This window comes from Tamandua tetradactyla, chromosome 14, assembly GCF_023851605.1.
Source record: "Tamandua tetradactyla isolate mTamTet1 chromosome 14, mTamTet1.pri, whole genome shotgun sequence".
In the NCBI taxonomy this organism is placed as follows: Eukaryota; Metazoa; Chordata; class Mammalia; order Pilosa; family Myrmecophagidae; genus Tamandua; species Tamandua tetradactyla.
Window position 1 is genome coordinate 54,531,244 of NC_135340.1, and position 26,323 is coordinate 54,557,566.

At 39.8% G+C, this 26,323-nt stretch overlaps 1 protein-coding gene across 3 annotated transcripts in view; it reads right to left on the reverse strand.

Moving 5' to 3' along the window:
• INO80 (INO80 complex ATPase subunit) overlaps positions 1-22,772 on the reverse strand; it is a 208,662-nt gene extending 185,890 nt beyond the window's left edge. For all 3 annotated transcript variants that reach the window (XM_077127478.1, XM_077127477.1, XM_077127475.1), the window contains exon 1: positions 22,717-22,772. The gene's annotated coding sequence lies outside the window, so the exon portion shown is untranslated. The remainder of the gene's footprint in view (positions 1-22,716) is intronic.
• Positions 22,773-26,323: the final 3,551 nt, after the last annotated feature.

A 26,323-nucleotide genomic window follows, 5' to 3' on the forward strand; every position in this document is an offset into this window, starting at 1 on the left:
ATTCTAACATTAGAATGAAATCCTATGCAGAAATATTTTAGAGTCTGAAAGTTTAATGTTGCAAAATACCACCTCTCTTTGTTAAACAGGAAGATATTTCTATTAGCATTTTCTGGTATTCATGATATATAAATATAAAAGTTAATGCAACACAGTTCCTGGAAGATAGCAGAATAGGACAGGTCAAGTTCAACTTTGCTCCAAGGAATGGCTCAAGAGAAGGGATGAGAAAGTGACTGGGTCAGAGATTCTAGGATGTAAGTAACCTGGGAGGGTCTTCTACACCAAATAGAGAAGCCCTGGCTGCAGAAGCTGAAGAATTGAGAAGCAGAGAACCAGAGACCATCAGCTAATGCAACCAGCCTAATGCGCCCCTTTGGAAACAGAAGACTGGAGCCTTCAGGAGTGCATGGATGGGGAGTGGGGACTAGGAAGTAAACCAAGCCATGTTCTGTGAACACGCTACCCTCACCTAAGCTGTCGCTATCTCTCAACTTCCCCTACACCCCACACATATGAACATGGCACCCTCCCCTCCCACTAGGTTCCAAGCACCCCACCCCCTACCCTGCCCACCGCATGTCCCCGTCCCACCCCCTACCCGCGCATCCACACCCCATGCACACGCATGCCTGCCCCAATCCAACCCACCTCATCCGCGTAAGCACACCCTGCCCCGCACCCTCCACAAGAGACCCCGCCTCTCCTAGCCTCCTGCAGGTGGTCCCCCACACACTGGCCACAAATACCCACCTTTATAGCCCCAACACACAAGACCCCAGCCCGTGCAGTCATGCAACCCCCCCACCCCCAACCTTCCGCACCTATACATCAGTATATACATCCTCCCAATCAGCGCATGTGCACATCCCTGCCGCATCCCCCAGCTCTGGGCAAGCATGGACCTGAGCATCTAGGCTATACCCGCCCCCAGCCCACGCAGGCGAAACCCTAGACTGCTGTCCCTGAGCTCTGTGTACACACACGCCAGGAATCTGCCCCACAGCCCCGTGCATGCACACAGCCACATCCTCCCCACCAGCACCCACACATCTGTACACCAACCTCTTGACCCCTGCACCCAGCCCCCTACCCCACACACGTGTGCACCCATGCCACAACTCCCAGCACAATCGCCCTGCTCCCAGACAGGTGTTTCCATGCTCATCTGTGCTACACAGCCCCCGCCCTGCACATCGTGGACTCCTGCCCCAACCCCACCCGCTCCAAGGCCCCACTCACCTGACATATACCTCTGACCCACATTCCATAACCCTCACCATCTGTGCCCTCCCCTACACACTTGCACATTCACATCTGGGGTCCCCCGAACCCAGCCTCCTGCGCAAGGATGCATCCGTGCCCTGCCCTCCCTGTGCTCTGACCTCTGTGCCACCTACTCCACACCCTAAAACCCATGACCCCCACGCTCCACGTGCCCACCCACATCCTGCCTGCGAACCAGCCACTGTGCATCTGCCTCCAGCTACACCTTACCTCTGTGTCCCCTATGCTGCACCCTGATCCTGTACTCCAAGGCCTGCCTTGAACTACACCTGTCCCCACAGGTCCGCGCCACCTCACCTCCACAACCCCATGCCCTACACCCCAGGCTCACAGGCACCAGCACAGCATGCCTGACCCATGCCTATACCTGCACTGCAACCTGTCACCGCACTGTTGTGCCCTGAATCCTGCTCCACATCCATCCTACAAATACAAAGCTTTAGACTACTGAAGGAAATCAAATTCCAAAATAACCTTATAAAGACATTTACCTGGTTTGACGGTAACAGAAGATCACTAAGCATTTCAAGATGTAGACAGATATAGCCGAGCCTAATTTTGAAAATAAAACCCCAGAGAAGACACAGATGTTGGAACAACTAATCAAAGATGTTCATATAATCCTACTATATAAAATCAGTGAGATGGCTAATTACATAAAGGAGATCAAGAAGACACTAGAAGAGCATAAAGAGGAATTTGAAAGAATAAACAGAAAAATAGTAGATACCACAGAGATTAAAGATGCAGCAGACCAAATGAAAAATATACCAGACACACACAACAGCAGCTCTGAAGAGGAAGAAGAAAGAATAAGCAATCTAGAGGACAGAGCAACTGATTTTGAATACACAAAAGAGCAAATGGAAAAAGACAGAAAAATTTGAATTGGATCTCAGAGAAATGATGAATAAAACAAAGCACACAAATATAAGAATCATGGGTATCCCAGAAGAAGAGAACAGTAACGGGCTTGGAAGATTAGCTAAGGATATAATGGGGGAAAACTTCTCAAACCTTATCAAGGATATAAATATGCAAATCAAAGAAACCCAAGGAACTTTAAATAGAATGAATGCAAACAGGTCTTCCCCAAGACACATACTAATCAGTTTGTCAAAAGTTGAAGAAAGGAGAAAATCCTGAAAGTGGCAAGAGAAAAACAACCTACTACATACCAGGGAAACCACATAAGACTGAATTTGGACTATTCAACTGGCAATATGGAAGAGAGAAAGCAGTGGTATATATATTTAAGATCCTAAGAGAAGGAAGACTTTCAGGCAAGAATTCTGTACCCAGCCAAACTGTCCTTCAAAACTGAAGGAGAAATTAAAGTTTGTTTTTTTTTTGAGAAATTAAAGTTTTAACAGAAAAAACAAATGCCGAAAGAAAGTGTCAACAAAAGATTGTCTCTACAAGAAATATAAAGCGAGCTCTGCCAGCCCAAAAAAAAAAAAAAAAAAAAAAAAAAGATAGGCGAGGGAGGTCTGGAGGAGGGCATAGAATCAAGGGGTACCAGTAAGGGTAACGTAAAGGATAAAAAATAGAAAGATGGAAGAGAATATATAGCTGACAAATAAAATCCAAAGGATAAGATAGTGGGTTCAAAAAACGCCTTTACAGTATATAATTTTGAATGTTAATGGACTAGATTTACCAATTAAAATATAGAGATTGGCACAACAGATTAAGAAATATAATCCAGTAATATGATGCTTACAAGAGACTCATCTAAGACACAAGGATACAAACAGACTGAAAGTGGAAGGATCAAAAAAGACATTCCATCCAAACTGTAACAAAAAGAAATCAGGAACAGCTATACTAATACCAGACAAAATAGACCTTAAATGTAAGGACATCATAAGAGACAAACAAGGACACTATATTATTAATAAAAGGGACAATTCACCAAAAGAAATAACAATGATAAATGCCTATGCTCCCAATCAAGGAGTGTTAAAGAACATGAGACAAACACTGGCAAAACTGAAGAAAGTGATACGCATTTCAACAATACCAGTAGGAGAGTTCAATACACCACTCTCCTCTATAGACAGAACAACCAGACTGATGATCAGCAAGGAAATAGAGAACTTAAACAATTTGATAAATGAATCAGACCTAACTTAAAACACCCAGGATATACATTCTTCTGTAGTGCTCAACGAACATTCTCCAGGATAGATCATATGCTGGGACACAAAACAGAACTTTATAAATTAAAAAACACTGAAGTTATTCAAAGCACTTTCTTTAATTACAATGGAATGAAGCTGGAAATCAACCACCACCAAAGAATTAAAACTTTAAAACAAAGATATGGTGATTAAATAACCCACTCTGGAACAACCAGTGGGTCAACAAAGAAACTGTTAGAGAAGTCGGTAACTATCTGGAGACAAATGAAAACGAGAATACAACATATCAGAACTTACAGGATGCAGCAAAGGCTGTGCTGAGAGGGAAATTTATTACCTTAAATGCAAATATTAAAAAAGAAGAAAAAACAAAAATTAAAAAAATAAAAAACAAAAATCAAGGACTTAACTGCCAATCTGAAAGAACTGCCAATCTGAGAAAAACAGCAAACTAATCCCAAAGAAAATAGAAAAATAGAAATAACAAAGATTAAAGCAGAGTTAAATGACTGGGAGAACAAAAGAACAATGGAAAGAATCAATAAAACCAAAAGTTGGTTCTTCAAGAAAATCAATAAAATCGATGGACCACGAGCAAGGCTCACAAAGAAGAAAAGAGAGAGGATGCAAATAAACAAAATCAGAAATGAGAGGAGGAGCGTTACCACAGACCCTGAAGAAATAAAAAAGTCGTAAGAGGATACTTTGAACAACCATACACCAACAAACTAGACAATCTAGATGAAATAGACAAATTCCTGGAAACACATGAACAGGATACACTGACTCAAGAAGAAATAGAAGATTTCAACAAATCATTCATAAGCAAAGAGATTCTATCGGTCATCAAAAATCACCCTACCAAAAAAAGCCCAGGGCCAGGTGGCTTCACGGGGGACTTCTTTTTGTTGTGTTTTGTTTTTTTTAGCTTAAACAATGAAAATTTATTGGCTCACAGTTTTAAGGCTGGAAGAAGTCCAAACTCAAAGGTCAATAAGGCAATGCTCTCTCCTCCCAAAATGTGGCATACTGGTGCTGGCTGTCAGCAACTCCTGGCTTCTTGGCTTTTCTATCACATGACAATGGTTATGGTGGCGTATTCTCCTTTCTGTTCCAGTTCTGTTGATTTCCAGCTTCTGGCTGCTCCCCATGGCTTCTCTTCTTCACAGGGGAATTTTATCAAACATTACAAAAATAACTAACACCAATTCTGCTCAAATGTTTCCAAAAAACTGAGGAAAATGGAACACTACCTAACTCATTTTATGAAGATAACATCACTTTCATACCCAAACTGTGCAAAGATGCTATAAGAAAGAAAAACTACAGGCCAAATCATCTAATGAACACAGATGCCTAAATTCTCAACAAAATACTAGCAAACCGACACATTAAAAGAATTATAAACCACAGCCAAGTGAGGTTTATACCAAGAATGCAAGGACGGTTCAACACAAGAAAATCAATTAATGTAATAGAGTACATTAACAAAACAAAAGCGAAAAATCATACAATCACTTTGATTGATGCTGAAAAAGCATTTAACAATATTCAACATCCTTTTCTGATAAAAACATTTCAAACAGTAAGAATCAAAGGTAAATTCCTCAATATGATAAACGGCATATATGAAAAACCCATAGCCAGCATCATACTCAATGGAGAGAAACTGAAAGCTTTCCCGCTGAGATCAGGAATGAGACAAGGATACCCTCTATCATCGCTATCATTCAACATTGTACTAGAAGTTCTAGCTAGAGCAAGGGAAAGAGAAATAATAGGCATCCAAATTGGAAAGGCAGAAGTAAAACTTTCATTATCTGCAGATAACATGATCCTATACTTGGAAAATCCTGAGAAATCTACAACAAAGTTACCTGAGCTAATTAGCAAGTTCAGCAAAGTGGTGGGATATAAAATTAATGTACAAAAATCATTAATGTGGACTTCCAGAGAAGATGGTGGCTTAGTAAGACGCGCGGGTCTTAGTTCCTTCTCCAGAACAGCTACTACAGAAGTAGAAGCAATACAGAACAGCTCCCGGAGCCATGACAGAGACCAAGAAGACAGCGTACCCCATTATGGAACGGCTGACTGGCTGGGAGAACCCGCTCCGGTGAGATTGCCGAGGGGTGTGGGCTTCCCTGGGCCGGGGTGACAGGCGGCCGGAGTCCCTCCCTCCCTCCTTCCCGGGCCGGCTGGGAGAATTGGACAGGTGGTCCCCTCAAGCCACGGTGGCTGGCGCCACCGCCCCCACGCACGGCCCCCCGGACCAGCTGGGAGAATTGGATCAGAGATCCCCAAGCCACGGAGAATGGCGACCGGGGTGCCTTCCAAACACGTGGCTTCCCAGTCTGGCTGGGAATGGTGGATAGACACTCCCCCAAGCCGCGGCAGCTGGCGCCTCCCGCCACGCTTGGCGCCCCAGGCCGGCTGGGAAATTTGGACAGGCGCTCGGAGGCCGGCGACCCTCCCCGCGCGCGGATCCTCGGGCCGGCTGGGAGATTCGGATTGGCACTCCCCCAAGCCACTTCGGCTGGCGACCCCCCCCCCCCCCCCGCTACAGCGAGAGTTTTCCAAAGTTAAAGGAGCCACAGCATCTTTTACTGGTGGGACCTGCAGACAGATGAGTGCCACAAGCGCCACCTACTGGGCAGGATAAGAAAAACAGAGCCCAGATATTTCACAGAAAAAACTTTCAACCTGTGGGGTCTTACACCCAGGGAAATCTGATTAAATGCCCAGACGCCAGCAGAAGATAACGGATCACGCTCAGAAAATTGAAAATATGGCCCAGTCAAAGGAACAAACCAATAGCTCAAATGAGATACAGGAGCTGAGACAACTAATTCTGAATATACGAACAGAAATGGAAAACCTCTTAAAAAATCAAATCGATAAATTGAGAGAGGACATGAAGAAGACATGGGCTGAACAAAAAGAAGAAATAGAAAAACTGAAAAAACAAATCACAGAACTTATGGGAGTGAAGGACAAAGTAGAAAAGCTGGAAAAAACAATGGATACCTACAATGGTAGATTTAAAGAGACAGAAGCTAGAATTAGTGAATTGGAGGATGGAACAAATGAATTTCAAAAAGAAACAGAAACTATAGGGAAAAGAATGGAAAAACTTGAGCAGGGGATCAGGGAACTGAATGACAATATGAAGCGCACAAATATATGTGTTGTGGGTGTCCCAGAAGGAGAAGAGAAGGGAAAAGGAGGAGAAAAACTAATGGAAGAAATTATCACTGAAAATTTCCCAACTCCTATGAAAGACCTAAAATTACAGATCCAAGAAGTGCAGCGCACCCCAAAGAGAATAGACCCAAATAGGCGTTCTCCAAGACACTTACTAGTTAGAATGTCAGAGGTCAAAGAGAAAGAGAGGATCTTGAAAGCAGCAAGAGAAAAACAATCCATCACATACAAGGGAAACCCAATAAGACTATGTGTAGATTTCTCAGCAGAAACCATGGAAGCTAGAAGACAGTGGGATGATGTATTTAAATTACTAAAAGAGAAAAACTGCCAACCAAGACTTCTATATCCAGCAAAATTATCCTTCAAAAATGAGGGAGAAATTAAAACATTCTCAGACAAAAAGTCACTGAAAGAATTTGTGACCAAGAGACCAGCTCTGCAAGAAACACAAAAGGGAGCACTAGAGTCAGATACGAGAAGACAGAAGAGAGAGGTATGGAGAAGAGTGTAGAAAGAAGGGAAATCAGATATGATATATATAATACAAAAGGCAAAATGGTAGAGGAAAATATTATCCAAACAGTAATAACACTAAATGTCAATGGACTGAATTCCCCAATCAAAAGACATAGACTGGCAGAGTGGATTAAAAAACAGGATCCTTCTATATGCTGTCTACAGGAAACACATCTTAGACCCAAAGATAAACATAGGTTGAAAGTGAAAGGTTGGGAAAAGATATTTCATGCAAATAACAACCAGAAAAGAGCAGGAGTAGCTATACTAATATCCAACAAATTAGACTTCAAATGTAAAACAGTTAACAGAGATAAAGAAGGACACTATCTACTAATAAAAGGAACAATTAAACAAGAAGACATAACAATCATAAATATTTATGCACCGAACCAGAATGCACCAAAATACGTGAGGAATACACTGCAAACACTGAAAAGGGAAATAGACACATATACCATAATAGTTGGAGACTTCAATTCCCCACTTTCATCAATGGACTGAACATCTAGACAGAGGATCAATAAAGAAATAGAGAATCTGAATATTACAATAAATGAGCTAGATTTAACAGACATTTATAGGACATTACATCCCACAACAGCAGGATATACCTTTTTCTCAAGTGCTCATGGATCATTCTCAAAGATAGACCATATGCTGAGTCACAAAGCAAGTCTTAACAAATTCAAAAAGATTGAAATCATGCACAACACTTTCTTGGATCATAAAGGAATGAAGTTGGAAATGAATAATAGGCAGAGTGCCAGAAAATTCACAAACACGTGGAGGCTCAACAACACACTGTTAAACAACCAGTGGGTCAAGGAAGAAATTGCAAGAGAAATTAGTAAATACCTCGAGGCGAATGAAAACGAAAACACAACATATCAAAACCTATGGGACGCAGCAAAGGCAGTGCTGAGAGGGAAATTTATTGCCCTAAATGCCTATATCAGAAAAGAAGAAAAGGCAAAAATCCAGAAATTAACTGTCCACTTGGAAGAACTGGAGAAAGAACAGCAAACTAACCCCAAAGCAAGCAAAAGGAAAGAAATAACCAAGATTAGAGCAGAAATAAATGAAATTGAGAACATGAAAACAATAGAGAAAATCAATAAGACCAGAAGTTGGTTCTATGAGAAAATCAATAAGATTGATGGGCCCTTAGCAATATTGACAAAAACAAGAAGAGAGAGGACGCAAATAAATAAGATCAGAAATGGAAGAGGAGACATAACCACTGACCTCACAGAAATAAAGGAGGTAATAAGAGGATACTATGAACAACTTTACGCTAATAAATACAACAATTTAGATGAAATGGACGGGTTCCTGGAAAGGCATGAACAACCAACTTTGACTCAAGAAGAAATAGATAACTTCAACAAACCAATCACAAGTAAAGAAATTGAATCAGTCATTCAAAAGCTTCCCAAAAAGAAAAGTCCAGGACCAGACGGCTTCACATGTGAATTCTACCAAACATTCCAGAAAGAATTAGTACCAACTCTCCTCAAACTCTTCAAAAAAATCGAAGTGGAGGGAAAGCTACCTAATTCATTCTATGAAGCCAACATCACCCTCATACCAAAACCAGGCAAAGGTACTACAAAAAAAGAAAACTACAGACCAATCTCTCTAATGAATATAGATGCAAAAATCCTCAATAAATTCTAGCAAATCGTATCCAACAACACATTAAAAGAATTATACATCATGACCAAGTAGGATTCATCCCAGGTATACAAGGATGGTTCAACATAAGAAAATCAATTAATGTAATACACCATATCAACAAATCAAAGCAGAAAAATCACATGATCATCTCAATTGATGCAGAGAAGGCATTTGACAAGATTCAACATCCTTTCCTGTTGAAAACACTTCAAAAGATAGGAATACAAGGGAACTTCCTTAAAATGATAGAGGGAATATATGAAAAACCCACAGCTAATATCATCCTCAGTGGGGAAAAATTGAAAACTTTCCTCCTAAGATCAGGAACAAGACAAGGATGTCCATTATCACCACTATTATTCAACATCGTGTTGGAGGTTCTAGCCAGAGCAATTAGACAAGAAAAAGAAATACAAGGCATCAAAATTGGAAAGGAAGAAGCAAAACTATCACTGTTTGCAGATGATATGATACTATACGTCGAAAACCCAGAATAATCCACAGCAAAACTACTAGAGCTAATAAATGAGTACAGCAAAGTAGCAGGTCACAAGATCAACATTCAAAAATCTGTAGCATTTCTATACACTAGCAAGGAACAAGCTGAGGGGGAAATCAAGAAACAAATTCCGTTTACAATTGCAACTAAAAGAATAAAATACCTAGGAATAAATTTAACTAAAGAGACAAAAAACCTATGCAAAGAAAACTACAAAAAACTGTTAAAAGAAATCACAGAAGACCTAAATAGATGGAAGGGCATACCGTGTTCATGGATTGGAAGACTAAATACAGTTAAGATGTCAATCCTACCTAAATTGATTTACAGATTCAATGCAATACCAATCAAAATCCCAACAACTTATTTTTCAGAAATAGAAAAACCAATAAGCAAATTTCTCTGGAAGGGCAGGGTGCCCCGAATTGCTAAAAACATCTTGAGGAAAAAAAACGAAGCTGGAGGTCTCACGCTTCCAGACTTTAAGGCATATTATGAAGCCACAGTGGTCAAAACAGCACGATATTGGCATAAAGATAGATATATCGACCAATGGAATCGAATAGAGTGCTCAGATATAGACCCTCTCATCTATGGACATTTGATCTTTGATAAGGCAGTCAAGCCAACTCACCTGGGACAGAACAGTCTCTTCAATAAATGGTGCCTAGAGTACTGGATATCCATATGCAAAAGAATGAAAGAAGACCCGTATCTCACACCCTATACAAAAATTAACTCAAAATGGATCAAAGATCTAAACATTAGGTCTAAGACCATAAAACAGTTAGAGGAAAATGTAGGGAGATATCTTATGAAACTTACAATTGGAGGCGATTTTATGGACCTTAAACCTAAAGCAAGAGCACTGAAGAAAGAAATAAATAAATGGGAGCTCCTCAAAATTAAACACTTTTGTGCATCAAAGAACTTCATCAAGAAAGCAGAAAGACAGCCTACACAATGGGAGACAATATTTGGATACGACATATCAGATAAAGGTCTAGTATCCAGAATTTATAAAGAGATTGTCCAACTCAACAACGAAAAGACAACCAACCCAATTACAAAATGGGAAAAAGACTTGAACAGACACCTCTCAGAAGAGGAAATACAAATGGCCAAAAGGCACATGAAGAGATGCTCAATGTCCCTGGCCATTAGAGAAACGCAAATCAAAACCACAATGAGATATCATCTCACACCCACCAGAATGGCCATTATCAACAAAACAGAAAATGACAAGTGCTGGAGAGGATGCGGAGAAAGAGGCACACTTATCCACTGTTGGTGGGAATGTCAAATGGTGCAACCACTGTGGAAGGCAGTTTGGCGGTTCCTCAAAAAGCTGAATATAGAATTGCCATACGACCCAGCAATACCATTGCTAGGTACCTACTCAAAGGACTTAAGGGCAAAGACACAAACGGACATTTGCACACCAATGTTTATAGCAGCATTATTTACAATTGCAAAGAGATGGAAACAGCCAAAATGTCCATCAACAGACGAGTGGCTAAACAAACTGTGGTATATACATATGATGGAATATTATGCAGTTTTAAGACAGGATAAACTTATGAAGCATGTAACAACATGGATGGACCTAGAGAACATTATGCTGAGTGAGTCTAGCCAAAAACTAAAGGACAAATACTGTATGGTCCCACTGATGTGAACCGACATTCGAGAATAAACTTGGAATATGTCATTGGTAACAGAGACCAACAGGACTTAGAAACAGGGTAAGATAATGGGTAATTGGAGCTGAAGGGATACAGACTGTGCAACAGGACTAGATACAAAAACTCAAAAATGGAGAGCACAATAATACCTAATTGTAAAGTAATCATGTTAAAACACTGAATGAAGCTGCACCTGAGCTACAGGTTTTTTGTTTGTCTGTTTGTTTGTTTGTGTCTTTTTTTTTACTATTATTATTATTTTTATTTTTTTCTCTATATTAACATTCTATATCTTTTTCTGTTGTTTTGCTAGTTCTTTTCCTAAATCGATGCAAATGTACTAAGAAATGATGATCATGCATCTATGTGATGTTAAGAATTACTGACTGCATATGTAGAATGGAATGATTTCTAAATGCGTTAATTTCTTTTTTCTTTAATTAATAAAAAAATCATTAATGTTTGTATATAAGCAATGACATAACTGAGGACTCAGTTAAGGAAAAAATTCCATTCAAAACAGCAACTAAAAGAATCAAGTATCTAGGAATGAACTTAACCAGGGACGTAAAGGAGTTGTACACAGAAAACTATATAACATGCTAAAACAAATCAAAGACAATCTAAATAGGTGGAAAGACATTCCCTGCTCATGGATAGGAAGGTTATAGTTAAGATGTCAATAGATATATACTGTTAATACATATTAAGTTAATATATATTATAGTTAAGATGTCAATCTACCCAAATTGATTTACAGATTCAATGCAGTACCAATCAAAATTCTAACAACCTAACTTTGAAGACTTGGAAAAGCTAGTTACCAAGTTCATCTGGAAGGGAATATATAAAAGCACCTTAAAAAAGAAGAACGAAGTGGGAAAACGAACACTTCTTGGTTTTAAAACTTATTATAAAGCCACAGTGGTCAAAATAGCATGGTATACTGGCACAAAGACAGAAGTATTGACCAATGCAACTGAATTGAGAGTGCAGAAATAGACTACCAAATCTACGGTCAAGTGATCTTTAACAAGGCACCCAAATCCACTGAACTGGGAGAAAATAATATTTTCAATAAATGGGCATGGTAGAACTGAAAATCAATAGTCAAAATAATGAAAGAGAACCCTTACCTTATACCCTATACAAGTGGATCAAATATTTAAATTTAAGAACCAGTACCTAAAAGTCCTTAGAAGAAAATGTAGGGAAAAAGCTTCAACACCTAGTAATAGGAGGTAGCTTCCTAAACTTTATACCCAAAGCACAAGCAACAAAAGAAAAAAGTAGATAAATGGGAACTCCTTAAAATTTAATGCTTTTGGACCTCACAAAACTTTGTCAAAAAGGTGAGGAGGCAGCCAACTCAATGGGAGAACATATTTGGAAATCACACATTGGATAAAGGATTGATATCCTGTACACATAAAGAAATCATACAACTCAACAACAAAAGAACAAACAAGCTAATTTTATTTTATTTTATTTTTATTTATTTATTTATTTATTTTAAACATGTGCAGGCACCAGGCATCAAATCCAGGTCTCCGGCATGGCAGGGGAGAACTCTTTCTGCTGAGCCACTGTGGCCTACCCAAACAACCTAATTTTAAATGGACTAAAGATATGAACAGGCATATGGTTAAAAAGCACATGAAGAGATGTTCATTTTCATTAGCTACAAGGGGAATGCAGATTAAGACTACAATGAAATACCACCTCACACCTATATGAATGGCTGCTATTAAACAAACAGGAAACTATAAATGTTGGAGAGGATGCAGAGAAAACTGAGATACTTATGTATTGCTGGTGGAAATGTATAATGCTACAGCTGCTATGGAAGACAGTTTGGCAGTTCCTTAGGAAACTAAATATAGAGTTGTCCTATGACCCAGAAATAGTACTACGTGTACTACATGGTATATACCCAGAAGAGCTGAAAGCAGTGATGCAAACAGACATTTGCACACTGATGTTCATAGCAGCATTATTTATAATTGCCAAAAGATGGAAACAATCCAAATGCCCATCAACAAGTGGATTAACAAAATGTGATACATACACACAATGGAATATTATGCAGCAGTAAGAAAAATGACGTGCTAAAGCACATAACAAGATGGATGAGCCTTAAGGACAAAATGCTGAATAAAATAAGCCAGACACAAAAGGATAGATACTGTACGACTCCACCCTTAACCACGGTAAAGGTAAAAATCAAAGGCTTATAATACAGAATATAGGGGACATAGAGGCACATAGAAGCTAAAGATGGTTGAACAGTTAGCTAATGAGGTTGAACTCCAATGTAAGGGAATAGATAGAAGTGAAACTGGTTCACTAGTGGGTCTATAAGTAATATTACCATATTGAAGGTGAACATGATTGAAAGGGCTTGTATAGACCATGTGTCCCACCAACTAACCTTTTAAATATAAACAAGTTCTTCTATGAACTAGTTCAAAAGTATGAATCTTGTACAAAAAATGTATAAGTTTGCAGTGTATGGGGAAAATTGCTATCGCATCCTATGTTGGTTTGAAAGGATTACATACCCCAGAAAAGTCATGTTTAATCCTGATCTAATCTTGCAGAGGCAACCTTTTCTTTTAATCCCTATTCAACAATGTGGGTTGGGCTCTTTTGATTAGATTATATCCATGGAAATGTGACATGTCCAACTGTGGGTATTAACTTTTTTTATCAGATAGAGCTGTGACCCCACCCATTCTTGGTGGGTCTTGATTAGTTTACTGGAATCCTTTAAAAGAGGAAGCATTTTATAAAAACTTCAGAGCCAAAGGAGAGCCAAGAGAACTATTACAGTCAGGCAGCCAGAGGACCTTGGAGATGAAGAAGGAAAACGCCCCTGGGGGACCGTCATAAAACAAAAAGCCAGGAGAGAAAGCAGACATCGCCATGTCTGCCATGTGCCCTTACAGTTCAGAGAGAAATCCTGAACGTCATTGGCCTTCTTGAACCAAGGTATCCTTCTCTGGATGTCTTAGGTTGGACATTTCTATAGTCTTGCTTTAATTTGGACATCTCCATAGCTTTAGAACTGTAAACTTGCAACTTATTAATGCACCATTTCTGGTGTAATGCATTCCAACAGCTAGCAAACTAGAACAGATTTTGGTGTCAAAAGTGGATTTCTGCTGCAGTTGGCAAATACCAAACATGTTGGAACAACTTTTTAAATGGTAAAGGGAAGATTTTGGAGAAGTTGTGAGGAGTTTAACAGAGAAGGTCTACAGTGCTCTGAAGTGACTGTTGGCAGAAATGTGGACTCCAAAGATACCTGTGATGAGGCTCTAGACAGAAATGAAGCATATTTTATTGCAAACAGGAAGGCAGGCGATCCTTGTTTTAAAATGGCAGATCATCTGGCAAAACTGACGTGTGGCTTTGGCTGGAAGGCAGATTTTCAAAGCCATGAAGTTGGATATTTAGCACAAGAGATTTCCAAATTAAATGTGGAAAGTGCAGCCTGGTTTCTCCTTGCAGCTTATAGTGAAGTGTGAAGGGAAAGAGATAAGCTGAGAACTGAACTTTTGTGTATAAAGGAAACAGAAATTGATGGCCTTGAAAATTCTGGGCTTCCAGGAAGGGAGACTCCACAGAATAGAGCCCCATGTGAGGATTTAACCAAATGTGGAACCAGTTGGTCATTTCAGAAAAATCCAGGATAGAAAATGGAGTTACCCAGGAAGGATTTGTGGAAACTCCTGTTGTCTGATATGCGTGATCCTTGCTTACTAAGTTGAAAGCCAACAAGAGTGCTGTGGGACATGTATAAACAGAACTGCTACGAGTCTCGACTCAGGGGGCTCAGAAAAGAGAAAAAATGAAGGTAAAATGTCTCCAGAGGCAGAACCATGGAGGCTGGGGTCTGAAATCAAGAAGCCTCAAGCCAGGAGAGTGGACCCACCCGAGCACATGGAGAGGGTAAGTTTGCCCTAAAGGTAGAGGATGGGCCTTCCACCTCATTGCAGTGGAAGAGCTGTGCTGCCTCAAGCCATGGAGAGGTTGGAACACATTTCTTTGGGATTGGGGAGAGCCTGGTTGCTACTACAAGGGGGGGTGAGCATGTGCCCAAGAGATGGCAGAGAGCCTGGGTGCAGCCCCAATACTGGAGAGGGAAGAGCCAAGAAAAAGGTGGTCTCCCCAATGTCCCCCAAGGTTACATTCGGAGAGATGCAGCCCTTGGAAAGGGTAGGACTGTGGCTTTCTAAAGCCCCAAAGATAAATGACTCTCAGACTCTGAAATCTAATGGAGTTTGCCCTGCAAGTTTCGAAACTGCTTGGGTCCCTTGACCCCTGTGTTCATTCCAATTTCTCCCCATGGCAATGGGAATACATATCCTACAACTGTCCCTTCTTTTTATGTTGGCAGCAAATAACTTGTTCTGAGTTTTACAGGTCCAGATCCAGGGGAGAATTTTGCCTTAGAACAAACCATGCCTGTAACTGACTTTGATGAGACTTTGTACTGGTTTGCTACTGAAATGGATTAAGGATTTCGGATATTGTGATGGAATGAAGGTATTTTGTATATGGAAAAAAACATGTCTTTTTTTAGGGCCCAGAAGGTGGAATGTGTTGGTTTGAAAGGATTATGTACCCTAGAAAAACCATGTTTTAATCTTGTCCCAATCTTGTTGGAGCAACCTTTTCTTTTAATCCTTATTCAGTAATGAAGGTTGAGATATTTTGATATTCCAACACGTCCAATTGTGGGTATTAATTTTTTGATTAGATGAAGATGTGACTCCACCCATTCCAGGTGGGTCTTGATTAGTTTACCGGAATACTTTAAAAGTGGAAGCATTTTATAAAAACTTCAGAGCCATGAGAACTACCAAAGCCCACATAGCCAGAGATCTTTGGAGATGAAGAAGGAAAGTGCCCCTGGGGGAGCAAGCTTCTTGAAACAAGAAGCCAGGAGAGAAAGCTAGCAGATGTTGCCATGTTCACCACATGCTTTTACAGTTGAGAGAAAAAACCTGAAAGTCATCAGCCTTCTTGAACCAAGGTATCCTTCCCTGGATGCCTTAGATTGGACATTTCTATAGTCTTGCTTTAATTTGAACATTTTCACAGCTTTCAAACTGTAAACTTGCAACTTATTAAATTTCCCTTTTTAAAAGCCATTCCATTTCTGGTATAATGCATTCTGGAAGTTAGCAAACTAGAACACATGCTATGGGATGTATTTAACAGGAAAACATCAACAGTTCCACAGTAACACTAGGGGTCAATAATGAAGGGAAGGATAAGAGTTAATGGGCGGTTTGGTTTCTCTAAAAAATAGTTATAAACAGGGGCCTAAATGGTAAGCTCTTATAATAGTCATATTTAGCCCGAGTGGTTATTATCACTTCTGGACTGTGAGGGGCTGTTTTATATATGTATAATCTCGTATTTAGAGTTAAGAATGAAGTTGATCAAATCGGGATTACAGTAATTCAAAATACAGGGGCAAGGAAGACATTGTCTGTATTTTATAACCTCATCTACTCTTTGAGACCAAAGTAGGAAAGATTTATTTTGTCCAGAACCTACATTTTCCGTGACACATAATCTAATTCAACCTGTCTGGACAGGTCATTTATATACTCCAAACACAGGGAAGCCCAGAGAAGGAATGAGAGTCTTTAATCCTGCATAGCTTAAGTCAATGCCTGGATATATCTCAGATTTTATTAAGCAGATAATCAAAAAGTATTGGCAAATTCCCTTGAGGGGAGAAAAAATTAATAACTATTAAACTTTACTATCAGGGAAACCCCTGATACTGTGTCAAACATTAGGGACATCCAAATCAATAGGCCAAGCCCTCAATCTTGAGGCTTGCTCTTGTGAAGCTTATGTAATGGAGAAACTTGGCTTAGTTATAGGTATGCCTGAGAGTTACTTCCAGAGAACCTCTTTTATTGCTCAGTTGTGGCCTCACTCTCTCTAAATCCAACTCTGCAAGTGAAATCTTTGCCCTCCCCACTAAGTGGGACATGACATCCAGGTGTGAATGTTTCCCTAGCAGCGTGGGAGATGACTTCCAGGGATGAGTCTGCCCTGGCCCAGTGGGATCAACAATGCCATCCTGACCAAAAGGGGGAAAAGAAGTGTACAAATAAGGTATCAATGGCTAAGAGAGTTTAAATAAAGTCAAGAGGCTACTGTGGCGGTCACTCTTATGTACGCTTCATTTGGACATTGCTACCTACTATAACTTGCCAACCCCCAACCAAAACCATTTCTGACAATCCTAAAGAACATCTAGGGTGTTATATAAGATTCCATGCACTAGCGTAACTTTCCAGAAACCTACAACCTCCAGATGAGTCCCTGGAACAAATTAGTCCTGAAATGCACAGGGGCCAGCATCTCCAGAACATCAACTAGTTCCATTCCCCATCCCATTTTATTGACAGCCACTTCTAACCTGAGAAAGTTAGAATGGACAGAGGCCAAACACCCCTAAAGAGTGGAAAAAAGATTAAAGGTGATGTTGGAGTTATATAAAGAAGGTTAACAAACAAGGACTCCTGAATCATTATACTGATATTTCTTTTAGTCTACAGTATCTTACAGCAGCAAAAGTAAAACTGTAAAACTGTGGAACTGTAACCCATACCAAACTCTGAAATTTGTTCTACAACTAATTGTTGTGATATGCTTTGAAATTTTTTGCTTTTTTGTATATATGTTATTTTCCACAAAAAAGAAAAAGAAATATTTCTTTTAGCCACCAGTGTTTTGGAGCAGCTAGAAGGAAAAATTTGAAATAGTGAAATGGTAACCCATAACAAACTCTAAAATCTGTAACTACTCATTGAAGTAACTTTGAAAATCACTGCTCTTTTTTTCTTTGTATATATATGTAACAATTAAAAAACATTTAAAAAACCTAATGCATCACAACTATTTCCTTTATAGATAAATTTTCCCTTGCTTTATCTAAAAATAGATTTGAGATTTCCCTATTCATAATAAAAAGGTTCTGATCTCAAAACTAGACATCAAAATAAATTGGTACTAAAAATAATAAAAAATAAAATGGTACTTATAATTGTTATGGCACTATGTGGGAGGTATTATTCTGGGCATTTGTAGTACTCACTCATTCTCACCATCATGCTCTATGAAGCAGGAACTATTATTATCTTCATTTAACAGATGAGGAAAATGAAGCTTATACAGCTATCCAGAGGCCATACAGTTAGTAAGAGGGAGAGCCAAAATTTGAGCACATATCATCTGGCTCTAGGATCTGGAGGGATTCTGCTCTACTACACTGCTCACTGCCTGCTTCTAAAGGCAGATTACGGTCTTTAAACAAATAACAAGAATTAGTCTCAATCCACTTTTTAAAAACAAACAAAACCTAAGTGCTGTTCATATCAGCACCTCAAGAGAAACATTTAGGTTTATATTTCTCTATAGTATTTAGAGTTTGCATTATTTTATGCTTACCTTTGCAAAGCCCCTCTATACTCTCCACACATACAGATACAAATGGGTTAATTCATCCCACCAAGTCTATCACAGTCCCTCGAACATGGCAGATACTCAACAAACAGTTGCTGAGGATTAAAAAGCATCCAACAGGTATTCAATAAATATTTACTGAGTGAATGAATGAGTGAAATAAAGAGCTTCATAAACCATCAGGTCCCAGGATTATTAAATGGTTTGTTGACTTGAAATGAATTAAGGTCTGATCACAAAAGTCACTGGTTTAGTAATCCTTAAATTGTGTCTGGTCTATTCTTGGGCTTCAACCACCTTCTGGACCAACACATTTCATAAACAAACCACTCATTATTCAAGATATGTCAAGCAATATTCATCTTTCAAGCTAGTTCTAATTTCCGAGGATTATCATTCATGCTTTTCCTAATGCAATACAATTTGATCATAGTCCATCCCAAACTTCATCATTTCATTCAGGAGAGAAATTTCTTTTCTATTTTCATGAGCACCTTACCATTGCCTTCAACACTTTAACTGCCATTTTCTGGAAACTTCCCTCTTGCTTAATCTGTTCTTTCTTGAGGTGCAATAGTTGAAACCCAATCAACAGTCTGAGAGTAGATATACTGCAGTTTTACAAAAATAATGTAGTCCATTTAAAAATTTTATTTCTCATAACCCTCCTGGTAATGACTAACATTTTATTGGCCTTTCTGGCAATCTATTTAGGCAACAAACTGATCACTTGGCCTAGCATCTCACTTTTTTTTTTTTTACCATACTGATACGCACTTGTCATTTTTTATTCATGCACATAGATATGAAAAATTTACCCTCAGCTTATCCTACTTAGCTAACTTCCTACTCAGAAAAGCTATCAGAGGCAAACCTGGAGGCGACTTTATTTGCTCCTTTACAAGAACTAACTTTAGTCCCAGTACCAGCCCCAAAAGGTGTACTTTTTCCTCTTTCAAAATCAAAGCTAAACATATTTCATAGGCTTTGGTATGTTTATTTCTTCATGTGCTGTTTTATAGTTAATATGTCATTTAATCTCAGATGTGTAAATTATCCCATTCTACAGAAAAAAAAAAAACTAAAAAAAGTTTAGTAACTTACGCAGTAAATGATACTGCTGAGATTCAAGCCCAAGACTTTTCAAGTCCAAAACGAGTGTCTTTCCACTATACTACCAGGTTTCTCCTTAGCTGAACTACTACTTGTTCTTCCTATAAGAAGTCAGGTCCCTGTTTGAGTCAATACTACTACTTCTTGTTTGCCCATATGATATAAGTAGCCATGTCCCCACCCCGGGGACAGGGGTTCTTAAACTAGGGTCCATGAACTTGGATGGAAAAAAATTTTATATCTTTATTTAGTAACCTGTAACTGAATTTAGTATTTCCTTCAATTCTGAAGACAGGCAATAACCTACAGTAGTATTAGCGGGACCACTACAAGTTTTTATTTAACTCAGTAATAAAAAGCAAATATGTATTTTAAATATAATTGTACTTTATAGATTTAAAAGTCATTTTTGGTGAAGAGGTTCATAAGCTTCACTAGATTGCCAAAGGAGTCCAGGACACACACACACAAATGTTAACAGCTCTGCTCTAGAGATCAACATATAGACTACAATTCTTGCAGTACACCCACATCACACAGTTTATGGATTTTCCTCTGGTTCTGTAGAAACATAGGTACAATTTAGTCCCTGTGATTAATTTATATCTAATTTGTCAATTACATTTTCTTTTATTATTGATCTCCTAGTTCTGATCTAACACAAAAGGAAAATTCCCTTACGAACTTCTCATCAAAGACACAAGTATTTTCTTTGCTACCAGCTTTTCAACCCCCAAGTAAACCTATTGTATCCTAATCAGCAAGTGAATCTAATGTTTCTATAACTGAATTTTGGACTTAATGTAGATAAATAATCTTACTGATAACTTTAGATTCCTTTGCAAAATATGTTTCAGGATATTTTGAGGAATGCAAAAGGGCTGCAGAAAGAGAATCCTATCACTTACTGGGTATGTGACTTCACTGGGTTTCAATTTTTTCATTCATAAAATGGGGATATCTACCACAAAGGGCTTTGTGAGGATTAAAAGAACATAAAAGTACCTAACATACTGACTGGCTCATAGAAGTGCTTAACAAAATCAGAGCTATGCCTTTTTCATTCTCTTCCAACATACTACAGTCTATCACATAAAATTCTTATAGTTGAGATTCAATTTTAAAACTTTTACCTCTTCTACTTACTGTATTACACAAAGTTTCCTATTAACCCTGTCCTATAGAAAGTTACCTATTAACCCTATTCCATTCTGAGCACTCTAAAATCCACTGCATCTCAGCATTTATGTCTTCTGTGAATTTCTGTGTTGATATGTTAAGTCCGCAAGCAGATTTTTATCTTCTTGTGTGCAGAAAAGGTACTTATTATTCCTCTCCTAACCCCATGTCTACAAAAGGAACTGGCAGACAAAACATGTTATGATCCCTTCCCTTGGTAATACTATCACAAACTTTCATTTAGTGAAATTATAAAACATTAATTTATGGTCTGTTGCTTAGCCTTAATCACATTCCCACTTTGTTCTAGTCAAAATGTTTCTATTAATCACATTTTTTTCTAATCACATTCATGGTCTTTACAGTCCTTTCCTAACAAAAGACAGAATTTTTTTTTTAAGTTATTGGATTCTTCTGAAACAAAACATAGCGGAAAATAATACACTAAAATAAAGGGATTTAATCCTTTAAAAAACACAATTCATTTTAGAATCAAGTAAGTATGCAACCTTTACCATATCATAATCTCAAATTGCTATGTTATAGGAAGAAGCTCTAAAATTACAAATATAAAACACAACTGGAATGGAATATTATTCAGTAATAAAAGGGAAAGCAGTACTAATACATGTTACAACATGGATGAACGTTGAAATTATCATGTTAAAGGAAAACAAATCCAGTCACAAAAGAACACATGTTGTATAGTTTTGTTTATGTAAAATGTCAAGAACGAGTAGAATTCAGAAAGACAGAAAGATTAGTGGTTGCCAGGTGTTAGGAGGGAATGCTCGTGAGTGATAACGAATACTGAGCTTCTTTATGGGGTGATGAAAATGTTTGGGGATTAGATGATGGTAGATGCCAATATACTAAGAAGAACCACTGAATTGTGCACTGGAAAGAGACGGATTTTATGATATGTGAACTATATCTCAATAAATTTGTTTTGTTGTTTTTAAAGTCACCACCTTTATGCTACAATAATAATTTCCTTGGGAAAGGATATACTGACAGTCACTCATTGGAAAACTAAGCTGTTTACCGGTGATGTCAGTGATGTCAACCTCCAACTTCCCTCTATCACTCCTACCTACAAGTTTCTGAACACAGACTAGCGACAGTGTGTGAATCGATGAGGAACATGGGGCACAGCTGGCTGTTAACCAGAATAGTGAGTGCCTTCTTAGGATCTATCACTCCTAAACTGTAGGGGGCTTCCACTCTTGGTGATTACGGAAGTAGCGGTTTTCATCAGCAAGCGCAAGAAGGAATGTCAAAATAGGATGACACTTGCCTAAACGCCCTGTAAAAGCCCCCAAACACCAGGAGGGGTGTCACCCGCACACTCTTAAGACTGTGCACATGTCAGCTTGCCCCGACCCAACAGTATCACCAATGAGCAGCGTGCCCCATTCACCAAGATCCCAACTTGCTCCCGATAAACTGGCACTTAACACACTATAAAGTCTTTGGATCTCACTTATTTAAAATGACAGGCATAACCCTCACCCGGTTTCTACTGGCGCCCAACCAGCCCCCGCCCTGCCCCAATCCACCCCCAAAGCCATACACGTGTTAGCTCGACACCGCCTCACCGGGTCCCACGTGCACCTGGTCTAACACACTACCCACGTGTGGGCGCCCCACGTTCCTCGAGTAGCTGAGATCACCGCGTGACCCCTGGCTCTCTAGAGGTATGAGAGAGGAAGGACGAGGCCCAGGTCTTTTGAGGTCCCAACCCTGCGGGGAGTGTCCACACCCATCCTCTCTACTAACCCCAACAAATCCAAGGGCCGGGGGCGACGGCCCCTTTAAGACGCGGCCCAGCCGTCGCCGGCAGAGAGGGGCGCAACCGGGGCTACACAAGCCCCCCCTACGTTCGCCCGCCCACTTCTAGTCACCTCACCTCGGGCTGCCGGGCCCCGCCGCCGCAGCGGCGGCGGAGGGGGGTGCGGGGTGCGGGCGGGGTCCGGAGGGGGGGGTCGCCCCGCCGATGGTGGAGCCGCGGCTCGCTCGCTGAGGCCGTGGGACGGTGACTGCGTTGGACGTAGACGCTCCTAGCTCGCTCCCTTGGCGGCTCCTGGGACCCCAAGATGGCGGCGGCGCTGAGGCGGCTGCGGGCGCTGGGCCGGCGGCGGCGGCGGCCACTTTCACTCACTGAGAGGAGCGGAGCAGGGACACGGGGAGCCATGGCGGGGGGGAGGAGAGGCGCCATAGCCAGGCCAGAACAATCGAGCCGCTACTCGGCTGGCTAACCCCCGCCCCGCCCACGCTCACCCCCTGCCGCCAGCCCGTGGCCGCCCGCAATGCCCTGGCTGTCCGCCTCGTGCAGCCCGCACCCCGCCGCTGCCGCCTGATGCCCCGCGCGGACGGGGGTTCTGGGGGAGACCCTGATCCATACTATCTGAGTGCAGATTGGTCGAGGCTGGGATTGGCGAAGATTGCCGAAAGGCTGCGGGGAGGAGGAGGAGGATGTCATCACTGGAGTGAGCAAGCAGATCTCGCGGTAGCAGATCTCGCGTAATTTCTCCAGTCCAGCAACCGCCAAAGAAAGGTTACTTTTCCCGGAAGTAACGTCAATCGAAACGGCCCGTAATGCTGGGAGTATTCGTTCCCAGAAGCAGGAGGTGGAAGGGTGCTTTTGATTCGTTTATTTGGGGCTGCCAAGCACAGATAAAACTATTTAAAGGGAAGGATAGGCTAGGAGCTGATATTCCCTAGTTCTGCTTCCTTTGTTGGTCGTAGGTTGATTGGCAGGTGCCTGGTGTTTAAGCAGTAGTTTGGAGATTTACTTTAGGCTCAGGGACCAAACCGTGATGCTCTGGCATCGTTAGGCAAGATTCCTGTGAGATGGCTTTAGGACTCAAGGATTTGAGAACATACTAATCAGTTATTTAAAATGTCACCCTGTTGTCACACACACCCAGTGAGTCTTTCTAAAAAGGGTTTTTTTTTTCAGTTATTTTTACTGAGATATTTTCATGCATCATACAGTCCATCTGAAGTACACAATCAGTGGCTCACAGTATCAACATCACATAGTTGTGTATTCATCACCATGATCATTTTTAGAACATTTGCATCACACCAGAAAAAGAAAGAGGAAAAAAGAAAATCCCCATACATCCCATACCCATTACCCCTCCCTCCCACTTTATCCAATTTTTTTATCCATTATCTGCCCACCCCACCTCCCATTATTCCTTTATTTTTTGTCCTTATTTTTTTTTTTTAACTCATCTGTCCATACCCTGGATAAAGGGAGCATCAGATACAAGGGTTTTACAATCCCAGGTCACACTGTTAATCTAAAAAGTTATACAATCGTCTTCAAGAATCAAGGCTACTGGGATACAGTTCAACAGTTTCAGGTATTTCTTTCTAACTATTCTAATATACTAAAAATCAAGAAGGGGCATCTATACAATGCATAAGAATAACCTCCAGAATAAACTCTCAACTCAATTTGAAATCTCTTAGCCACTGAAACTTTGTCTTCTTTCTCTCTTCCTCGTTTTGGTCAAGAAGGCTTTCTCAATCTTATGATGTCCTGTCAGGACTCATACCTGGGAGTTATGTCCCATATTGCCAAGGAGATTTACACCCCTGGAAGTCATGTCTCACATAGGTGTGAGGGCGGTGAGTTCACCTACCCAGCTGGTCTAGAGAGAGAGAGAGAGACCACATCTGAACAACAAAAGAGATTCTCTGGGGGTGACTCTTAAGCATAATTATAAGTAGGCTTAGCTTCTCCTCTGCAGGAATAAGTTTCATAGGGGCGAGCCCCACGATTAAATTGGTTGTCCCCAATGTTTGCGAGAATATCATGAATTCCCCAGAAGGAGAAGTTTAGTATTTCCTCCTTTCTCCCCAGACCCTCAAGTGGACTTTGCAGATACCTTCAGTAGTAAATGAAAGTAACTGAACAACCAGGATCTGTGGTGAGAAGTAACCTAGTGTAGAGGTTGGTTGTATATATGGACTGAAACTTCCCCAAAGTTAACTATTCTGTTATTTTCTGCTTTAATCCATTTCAGTCTGATCCTTACCTCTTAAGCAGAACAACATTTGCTAAGGTCATCAAGTAGCTTTCCTGTGCTAAATGCATTGGACTTTTTAAAAATTTTAAGGGCAAAAGTGCTACCTTTTTTGTAAGAATGAAACAGATATAAAAAGATAAACAGGTATTGTGCAAAAGAAATTCAAGAAGGTAAACCAGCAACTGAAGTGATCAATTTCCTATAGAGAGCCATGGGGGAAAATGTGGGGAAAAAAGGAAGGAATGGGAATAGTATAGCCGGGATGAATAGAGGAGTCACTTGGGCTTTATTTACACATTGTCCACAATAATTCAATATGCAATAGCTGATTTTATTATGGTAATGTTTAAAAGACATTAGCAAATAAAACATACAGTATATTATGCAATTATAATTTTGAAGAAACTGATCCAGTCAACTTTAGGAAATATGTTTTAGATAAATAAACAGAAACAATAACAACAATAACAATAAGGATATGTGTGCGTGTGGTGGTGGTGGTGGTGGTGGCAGAAGCCCAAAATGGAATTAAATATTAACAAATTAACTGTATGAGTAACAGACACACTGCAGGAAGTAGGGAAGAAAAGAACTAAGCTAAGGAAACTGAGGAAAGCAGTATCGTTAGTAGTTAATGTATGGCTGAAGGCCAAAAGAACTATATATAAATGGTGTGATCAACATAGTAAAAGTGGGTTAGCAATTTTGAAACTGTGTTAGTAGGACTGAAAAAATAAGTAAATAGATTATAGATAATGTGTTAAGTTTCTTATTGTTGAAGAAAGAAGTTTTAAGGAAGGAACAGGACAAGCTAAAATGAAATGTGTTGATGGATTGAAATTTGAGGTATCAGAATATGCTCATCATTTTTAATATGTGTACAGTAGATAGATACGGAAATAAGGTTGTATGCTTATACATAGATTAATATGCATACAAATATATCCTAGTTCTTTCCTCTGACAGTATTTGGAAGCAGTGAGGACACCTAGTGTCCAGATCTTGATTTCTAAACACCATTTTCCAATAAAAGGAACCAAGAGAACCTTGGAGAACTAATTGATTCAGGGTGGGACAGGGAAAATACAAGATGAATCTGAAACATCTTGTGGTTTCAGAAAGAAAGGAAGTGCTTAAAAAAAAAAAAAGAACATTGAGCTAACCTGGAAGAGCTCCTAGTGAAGATGCCTGGTAGACCCTAGCTTAACCAACAGATCAAAATTAGTCTCCAGTAGGATTCAGGAAATGTTCCAGACTAACGCAGACTAAAGAGATTGAATACTGAATAAAATAGGTGATCCATGATTTTTGTTTACCATAAAGAATATTATTGAGACAGTTGGCAAAATTTGAGTAAGATCTATAGATTAAATAATAGTAGTCTATGTTAATAATTTCCTGAATTTGGTCATTGTGCTTATGTAAGAAACACACAGAAGTATTTTGGGGCTAAGAAAATATTTAAATATATGA